The 7,466-nt window shown below is 36.0% G+C and overlaps 1 protein-coding gene and 1 non-coding gene across 2 annotated transcripts in view; both read right to left on the bottom strand.

Moving 5' to 3' along the window:
- XRCC4 (X-ray repair cross complementing 4) overlaps window positions 1-7,466 on the bottom strand; it is a 225,868-nt gene that overhangs the window by 25,685 nt on the left and 192,717 nt on the right. The window lies entirely within an intron of this gene.
- LOC116662881 lies at window positions 2,164-2,270 on the bottom strand. Its single transcript, XR_004318964.1, has one exon. It is a non-coding gene; the product is annotated as a U6 spliceosomal RNA (small nuclear RNA).

The following is a 7,466-nucleotide window of genomic DNA, read 5'->3' as shown; positions in this document are numbered from 1 at the left end:
AGGCTGGGGCAAGGATAAGACCCGTTAAAATTCTAAATAAATTAACACAGTATCCCAAGCACAACTGTGATTTTTGTAAAATTCACAATGGTATATTGGGCTGATTAAACTGGTAGTTGCTTTTCAGCCTAGTTTCCCTATTATTGTCAAATGGTGACAAACAAATAATTTGTTGTCTAGAGATTAGAAGACAAAAAAATTTGGGAATAACTGGTTTCCAGGCTTACACTGGTATAGTTAAAAATCAGAGAGATAGAGCATAAGACTGTATTTTTTGTTAATAGAATTGCCAATGGATACAACTTACAAAAAAATCCTTGAAAATTAATGGAAAGGTATGTTTCTGTAAATGGATGATACTACCAATGTACAAGAAATGCTTGAATACCTCATTACAAAACTAAGGGCTAAGCATATTTTTAGGATAATCATAGAAATCTTTTGTTTTGCAGTAAAATGAGAAATAGAAATTGTAAACTATTTAAAATAGATCTGTAAGTGAATATTAACACATGTACTGCTCCTATAGGTTATCATACTATTATATTATTATCTTATTTTTATAGGTATATACCAGAAAAAGGTGATATACACAGGGAAAAAATGAAACTACACTCATAGAAATAAGCAGAGAGAGAGGGGATTTCCCAGACTATGCACCATCCATCATTTAAGCATAATTACGGCGTCTATGAATGAAGTATTTTTAAAGTTTTATGATTAGGAAACCTCTCTTGGACCATTGATTAAAACAAGACAAAACAGAATATTACCATCTGTCTAAATGAATTCTAATTTCCTTCTCAGTTCTACTTCAATTTGCATTAAGAGGAACGTACTGAAGACAATTATCCCAGAAAACCCTCTTCCAAAGTAAAAGGTGAAGTGAGATGTCTCTGACTGGCTGAGTGTACAGACCTGTTTTTAACTGAGAGGTAGACATAGTTCAACTGACCAAGGATTTGGGCCAGACTCCCAGAAGGTGTGGGAAGGAGCTGTGAGCTCCAGGTCTCGGGTGAGCTAAAGATGCTGAGGAGGAGAGCTGGCGTCAGGCTTCCACGGGAAGCCCAATGAACATGACTAAAACATTCTTAAAAACTCCTTATTCCCTAGTGTTTTGGGAAGTGCCTGAATTTGGCCTCTTTCCCTACATAACTGAAAAGTTTGATAGTGCCTAATGCTGTGAAGGATGTGGGAATGAAATTCTCACTATCTACTGATCAGCTAATCCGGTTTCTTGGCTCTGGGAAGAGAACTAAAATCAACAGCTGCCTTTTTACTTTTACTTTTCTTGACATCCCTGGATAATCTAATTGTCCCTTGTATTATAATTTATTTGTCTTTCCCTTCTTGTTCTCACAGCCCAACCACTGATACCTGGTGCCTGTCCTAGTAAATCTCCATTTGATTTGTAACATCTTTTCATTACCCTTCTCTCTCTCAAGTACTTAAATCAACTTCGAAAATAGATTTTAAAACTCATCCAGGTTCTGTCCAGTCTGCAAAATTTCTAGGGGTCCCCAGCACAGTATCAGATATTTTGTTCAGGCATCCTCACTACTTCTATTATTTAATTTTGACAAGAGAATATGGAGAAATGACCTTTCTCTACTTTTTACTTGGCCAAACACTTCTAGGCAAAATTCTTGGTAATCCAAATAAAATAAAAGAAGAGAAGAGAAATCTGTAATTAAAATTGTTGCCTTATTTTTATTACCATTTAAAGGGCTAGTGATTATTTGTATAACTGGAATAAATGATATCTCTTTCTACCTGATTAAACTACAACACTGTTGAGATGACTTTAATCAAAATTTCCATGTAATAACTTCTCTAAAACCCCCAGTGACTAGCAATGACAGGAAATAATAATTATTCTTTTCTTTTGTAATGCTGAATTATTCTTTTATCTTATTTGTAGTGTAAAGGATATTACTCTTTCCAAGAATTCTTCATAAAGACTTACACTCTTCTTTGATATATATGACTAATCAAAATATTAAAAATCAATGAAAATTATTTTAGGGCTTAATATTTCCTGAAATGAAATAGGCATTGCAAAATACAGTTTTGTATTCTAAAACTCACCACATTTTTTTTTGCTGTTTTTATTTATTTTATTAGTATTTTTTAAACTTTTTTAAATTGAGTTATAGTCATTTTAAAAATATGGAATGCTTCATGAATTTGCGTGTCATCCTTGTGCAGGGGCCATGCTAATCTTCTCTGTATCGTTCCAATTTTAGTATATGTGCTGCCTAAGCGAGCACCTCACCACACTTTTTTGTTTCTGCATTTTGGCACTCTTTTCCTTCCTTGGAAAAACCTTATTTTTACTTCAGGTCTCAGTTCGGATCTTCTAAGTAGCTTTATAGAACTTGATCTGCCAGAGTTGGTGCTCCACGCCTGCCATCCCACTTCCTCTCCCACATCGCTCTGACAGGGCTCTCACTGCACCATAATCATTAGTTTTTGTGTTTGTCTCTTTCACTCAGTATATTCATTTCTGGTGACTGCTGCAACAAATTATCACAAACTTGGTGATTATCACAACACACGTCTCTCACAGTTCTGGAGTCCAGAAGTCCAAAATCAGTATCACTGGACCAAAATCAAGGTCAGCAGGGCTAGGCTCCCTCTACATCCACTAATGAAGAATCTGTTCCTTGCTTCTTCCAGCTTATAGGGGTTGCAGTATACCCCGGCTTGAAGCCACAGCACTCCAATCTCTGCTTCCGTTGTTACCCTGCCTTCTCTTCCTCTTTCTGTGTCAAATCTCCTTGTACTTCCATCTTAAAAGAACATATGTAATTGCATTTGGGTCCACTTCAATATGCTAGGATAATCGTAGGATAACTCCAAGATCCTTATTTTGACCACATCTACAAGTCTGTGCTATGCTGTATGTGGTAACATTCACATGTTCCAGGGATTAGGATATGGACATTTTAGGGGGCAACTAGGGAGGTGAGAGGTATCTCATTCGTGTTACACCTTCAGTCTTTAGTATATATACGTTTATATAGATTAAATAAACAAATACATATAATTTCACCGAGGTTTTAACTGTATACAAAGTCATGCAAAACTGTGAGTTTACAGTGTTTAGTAGAATTCAGTATTGAGAAAAACTGACTAGAGGCTTTAACAGGCTAATAGTAATGTTATTAGTGGCCATATATAGTGAATAGCTGAATTTGTTTTATAATTAGGTTCCCATTCAATGACTCACAACAATCAAAAGTTATGCAGATATCAAAAAAGGAAAAAAAAGCCTTCAGCCAGAACAATTTACAAATAGTAAAATAACTGTTAAGTGTGAAAGTACTGACCATATAATAATAAATAGCTTACCAGTATAAGCTCATTACTTTCCTAACTAAAAATACAATTCACATATTTGTAATTATTATCTTTAAAAGGGTTGTTTTATTTAAAAATCATACATACTAGGTAATGAATTATTCACTAGCTCATAGAAATAAGTTGAATCTCACAGAGACTGAATATGAATGCTTCTGGTGAACATCTAAGCTGGTTTCCTGGTCTTTGTGCCACTTTAATTTGACTTAATCATGAGTAATAAGGGACAATATCACAACACATTACATTGGTTGACATCTTGATCATGGATGATGATGAGGCCATTCTTCAGGGATCACTACACCTCTGCAATTATATTATGTTTCTATCCACATTCCATGATTCCATTTAATGCCATGAAATAAGCCCTCCATACCTGTGCCTGTAAGGTAGACAGATCTAACTCACCCACATACTTTATATTATAAAGTATCAAGCTGTTTGTATGTTTGATTTCCAAAGTGTACTTGAGATTAACAGCAATTTGGAAAAAAAAAAGTTAACATATTAACCTTATTAACAAATATTTGCTATGGATTTATAGAACATACAAGGCTACCAAGTAAAATAATTTAATCTAAGTTTTTCTATGTTAATAATATAAATATTTCCACGAAGGAGGGGGATCTAAAAATCTCTGATAGCACTTATTGTCAAAAGATTTGGAAATTTTCTTGATGCACTTTGCTATATGTCATTTCAAAAAATCTGATGAAATTTGTGGCAAATTTTGCAACTCTAAAAAAATGAAGTGAAACTGATAAATTTATAGTGGCCATAATGCTCAAAACTATTGTTTACTGAACATTGGAATGACAGTGTCTACTGAAAGCTGTTATCAGCTACATCATTTAAATTACTATCTCTTTCCATTTTGGGTACAGAGAATCCAAAAACTTTACTTACTTGTCTACCATGTGCAAAGATCATGCTTTTTAAAGGAATATATATTAAAGTAACATTTACTCAAAGCAAAAGTCCACAGTGCTAGGAGACATTTGAAAATCAAAAGAGAGAGATCTGGAGCAAGGATGTGCTTAGACAATAATTAAATAATACTGATGGAGAAGAACATTTTATTTAAGATTATATTCTTGTCTGGACATCAGATGTCCAGCAATTCTTAACTCATAGGTATTAATAACATTTAAATGACACATAAAATTACTCTCCTTATGAAACATATTTTAGTGAAAAAGGAGACAAATAAAATAAATTAGCATATAATATTTTAGAGAGTGAAATGTTCTTTAGTGAAACGTTCACCAGAGAAAATTTTAAAAAGGAAGTGGAGTGGGACGGGATTACAATATTATATAGTGTGGTCAAAGATGGTCTCACTGAGAAGTTGAAATATGAGCTAAGGTGTGAAGGAGGGAGCAAGTCGAAATCTAAAGGAAAAGCATTGCAGGCAGAGGAATGCTTGTGCAAAAGCAGGGCTACAACTGATGTGTCTGAAGATTAAGCAGGAGCCTGGTGTGACTGGAATACAGTAAGCATGAGGGAGAAGAGAAGATGAGCTCAGAGAGGGAAACGGGCAGATGGGTAAAAGCTGGGAGGCAGGTGGGTACCAACATAAATTTCCTGCAGCCACAGACTGAACACATCTATCATGAGAAATCTGTACAGTGAGATACTTTTGGAGCCATAGCAAGAATAGGTTAGATCTAAATGGGTTGGTATTAAAAGATCTCCATGGATAGGGTAAGCACTGTGTATATCCCATGATCCCATTTGTGTATATTGATATGTGATCTTTATGTCAGAAAAATGCTTTCCAAAAAGAAACACAAGAAACAGTTAATAGCAGGAAGCTTTAGATAGAAGATCCAGAGGTGGGTTGAAGTATGAGAGAGGTTCTTACTTTTCATTTTATACTTTTCTATACTTATAAAAAAAAACATCTCATACTACTTTTACTTCAAAAAGACAAGAAAAAGAGCTATTTGTCTAGCTGCAGCATGGTCTCCTTTCAGTCAAACCTCATCAGCAGTTGACGTAAGAGTTTTGCCTTTTGCCCTTTGGATGCCATCTCAGCATCCTCACATGAATTTTGCAAATGTTCTGTTTCCTAACTTCCTTTCTCAGAGCTTATTCCAATGATTTTACCAAGTCCTAACAGTTTCACTAAGAAGAGTCAGTTCCTCAATTTGCTCTCGGCTAGTTAGCAACTATGTCAATCTTAGCACTTTCATTTATGTAACTTCTCCATGCTGACTTCTGCACCAACCAACTAGAATCACACATCTGACTACGCTCCCTCCTGCAGAAGTGGTGACATCTTGTGTCCTGATGACAGCCTGAGGTAGAACATTCCTAGAAGCCCACTAGAGCCCAGTCTGTGTTTACCCATTGACTTTATGAAGTAGCTAATGCCTTACATGTATTAATTTTCTGTGGCTAAATTCTAACAGACCTGGGGGCAAACAGAAGAGAAATTTACTCTCTTACAGTTCTGGAGGCCAGAAGTCTGAAGTGAGTCTCATGGGGCTCAGACTAAGGTACTGGTAAGGACTCCAGAGGCTCTAGAGTAAACCCATATCCCTGCTTTTTCCAGCATCTAGAAATGCCTTTCTTGCATTCCTTGGCTCATGTCCCCTGCAAGAGCACCTTAGTATCTCCTCTCTCTGCCTCTGCTTCTATCACATGGCCTCCTTCTTTTCTGCCTGAAATCTCCCTCCTCTTCCTTCTAAATAAGTAATCTTGTAATGACATTTAGGGTTCATCGGGATAATCCAGGATAATTTCTGCATCTCATTATCCTTAATTTAATCACAGCTGCAAAATGCCTTTGCCATTTAAGGTAACTAACATTCATGGGTTCCAGGGATTAGGACTTGGATGTCTTTGGGGGATGCCTTCCTCTTTCACAGGTCACCACATGGGGAAACATGGTCACAGGTTCCAGCATTAGGAAGCTGACATCTTGGGGAGGGGGCTGGGAAGACGCATTATTCTACCTGCCACAGAAACGGTATAGAATACATGTGAAACCATGATACAAAAATAATGAAAATAATGAAACTTTTGGTGCTGCCAGGAGGACTTTTTTCTTTGATCACCTTCCCTATGTCTGGCCTGTCCTTCCTATTTAGCTCTGACTCCTGCTCCTCTCCCAGAGCAACCTCCTGCTAGAGCCAATCAAATCTCAACAAGAGATCAAACGGTCTCCCTCCATCTTGCTCACCCAGATGGAACGGCCCCTTCCTTCCTCTCCCTACAGCTCAATTCTCCCTCTTGACTGCAGTGATCAACAGAAATCTTTCCCACTCCCTAAAATCTAACCCCATCACTTCAGCTTAAAGGGAGTTTGGGGATCTTGTAGCGTTCACTTTACCACCATGAGATTTATGACCATGTGCAGTTACCTCCACATAAGACCACATCTCTATCCCCAGAAGGAATGTAAGCTCCTGCGTATCAGCTACTCTGATTTGCATTCACAAGTAGTTAATGATTTGTCATTTCTGAATGTACCAAAAAGAAATTCAGGCTACTAAGCTTAAAGAATGTATCTACTTTTTTTAAACAGTGATTTTTAAAATTCAGGTATAATTGACATATAACATTGTATAAGTTTGAGGTATACAACATGTTGGTTTGATATATTTATTAGCATATATCTATTTTTCTATGTCTAGAATATGTGTATTTTTCCCTAAACTTCCCATAACATAAACACTAGTTTTGAAATTTATTAATTTCCTATGCTTTCACTTTACACTTAGACTAGTTACTAATTGCAAAGAGATGACAGTGGATGGTGTGTAAAAATTCCTTTTTTCCTAAATCCTTAATCCATTTGTGAGAAGATCCCCAAATAATTCTTCCCATTCCAAAAGCACAGAAAAATCACAGTCCTCTATATATTAATAAAAGTAGCTTAACAGAGCCCAGAGAAAATTTCAGTTTTGATATTTCAATGTTTCTTAATTTAATGTGATTGCCATGAATAGCCATCTCAAAATGGCTAATATTCTCTAAAGAGTTGATCCTTGCTCTGCAACAAATAAAAAAGAAGGTTCTCATATCATGAATTCCCACATATGGAACTATGGAAAACTCAAATCAAATTTAGGTATTGGGATAAAAATATTAACTGA

The sequence above is a fragment of the Camelus ferus genome, chromosome 3 (genome assembly GCF_009834535.1).
Source record: "Camelus ferus isolate YT-003-E chromosome 3, BCGSAC_Cfer_1.0, whole genome shotgun sequence".
Taxonomy (NCBI): Eukaryota; Metazoa; Chordata; class Mammalia; order Artiodactyla; family Camelidae; genus Camelus; species Camelus ferus.
The sequence above is the reverse complement of the archived record's forward strand: the minus strand, read 5'-3'. Positions and strand labels throughout refer to the sequence as shown.